Source organism: Dermacentor variabilis, chromosome 4 (assembly GCF_050947875.1).
Source record: "Dermacentor variabilis isolate Ectoservices chromosome 4, ASM5094787v1, whole genome shotgun sequence".
Classification (NCBI taxonomy): domain Eukaryota; kingdom Metazoa; phylum Arthropoda; class Arachnida; order Ixodida; family Ixodidae; genus Dermacentor; species Dermacentor variabilis.
The window spans coordinates 31801015-31803335 of record NC_134571.1 but is presented as its reverse complement, the minus strand read 5'-3'; positions in this window follow the sequence as shown (position 1 = coordinate 31803335).

Here is a 2321-nt window from a genome sequence, read left to right as displayed (position 1 = left end):
CGCGATAGCGAGAGAGAAAGGCGCGATTTCCGCTTCTGCCACGCCGTTCGCCTCTTGACACGTGAGGTACGGTCGCGCCGACATCCGATAGCTCTTCGCGCATGCGATGTGCAGACGCGCCGTCTCATCGCTTCTGCGTACGTTGGAGTATCGGGTATCAGAAACGTGACGGGTCTCGGGAGAAAGCTCTCTCGTTGAGTAGGCCATATGAAGTGGTAGTGCGAGACATTTATTGAACCGAAAAACAACGAACCTTGAAGCTGGTCACATGAAAATCAAGCAAAAGAAAAAAAAAGGCTATTTTCCTTCAGATATATGTATGCTGTTGCCTTTACACCGTGAAACGCCTGTGCGATGCCCATAGCTGGGCGGTTCGTAAAATACCCATGCACAAGGCCAGTCCGGTTTCGTTTCTGTATAAACGTCTGTAAGAGCCTGAACAAGACAGAGGTTCCCGAGAGGATGGAGACGAAGCACTCAGCAGCGGTCGAACGAGGGATGCCTCCGGAGCCAACGTTTCGGCATGGGCACTCGCCCTGACGAAGACGAGTGTGCTCGTCGAAACGTTGACTATGGCGACATCCCTTGTTCGACTACTGTTGTACGTCCGCAAGTTTTCTTAAAGGTATCTAGACACGCAGTCTAGCATGGCATTCGGTGTACCGATGTCTTGTCTTGTTTCCAAGCACTGCTGCATACCCCATTTTACGGGGGATTGGCCATGAAGCAGGCGGTTTCAAGTATGTTTAGAATTGAAGCAGTACTTAAGCACCGATCACGCTGCTTATCCATGATTGTACGTGTACATCTCTAGCTGTTTGTGTACTACATCTATCCTTCTAATATGCGGTACCTCAGCGTCGTATTCAGCGTGTTTTTGTTACAATGCGAAATACATTGCTATATACCCTCACGGAGGGATTTCACTTTCTCCCAAGGGCGAATCAGCTTGTTAGAGATAGTGATGATTATATATTCCTCAATTACATGAAAGCGTACTATTTCCAAACATTGTTAACTTTGCCTTGATGCGTCATGTGCTACATTCAAAGAACAAAGTTTGTTTTTTATCTTCGTTTATGCTAAAAATACAGGCTCCAAGTGGTCTGAGAAGCTCAGTTCATATATGAACTGAGCTTCTCAGTTTATTATATTATAATAAATCTCAGTATATCAGTATATACTGATACAGTATATAATCTCAGTATATATTATTTTTCAATGTTCGGTCGGGCATCTCCTGAAGTCGCACCGTGATACCGTTCTTCGTAACATCACCGTTGTCAGAATTAATTCACTAAACTTTTTTATTCGCTTGCGATAGTGAACCATGACATATCGCAGAAATGGCCATGTCATTATCATAGCCGTGTGTGAAAAGATCCGTGTCACAGCCGTGTTCGTGAGGCAGCGTGCGCGCTCGCTAGCGTTCAGCGTCTTGAGGCTGTTCTATCCGCTTTTATCGAAGCGTTAGATTTTTTTGTGTGCTTTATGTAAACATGTACCCACTACTGCCAAGTGCTATCGCCATTCCGTCCGTTATTTCATTTGGTTCTGCTTTCGGCGCCGAAAATTTTAATTACATAAATTCTTGGGCGTTACGTGCCAAAACCATGATTTGATTATGAGGCACACTGTAGTGAGGGACTACGGATTAACTTGGCCACCTGGAGTTCTATTAGCCTGCATCCAATGTACAGTACGCGGGCGATCTTGCATTTCACCTCCATTGAAATGCGGCCGCCGCGGTCGGTATTCGATGCCGCGACTTCGCGCTTAGCAGCGCAACGCCATATATCCACTACGCCACAACGTCGGGTTTTCGCCGATGACATCTTATTTCGCAGCGTATTGTTCTTCACTCCGTTTTTTTTAACAATACGTTAATATTTTAGTTCTATGGGAGAGACTTGTCTAGGCGGCTCATTGGCACGATTCTGTTAATCATCACGAGCTCCAGCTTGAAGGGCAAATATAGATGCCGATGCCCCACTTAATGACGATTAATAGTGCACCTGATCGGTCGGTGTGCTATCTTTTGGACAATCCTTAATACGTAGAGCAAACCTGTAGCACAAATTCTAACAACTAGGCTTAAAAGTTATGCAGCCAGGCACTGTATTGTTGGTCTGCATCTATAGCCTGCAGAGGGGTCATTTCCCACCAGCATGCATACACGCGCGCATGGCCACGGCCGGGCTCCGAAAAATGAGAACAGCGCAACCAGAAGGGGTCAGAAATAAAAATAGAACGGAACAACACCACAGAAATGAAGAGACAGGCTTATTTATTTATTTATTTATTTATTTATTTATTTATTT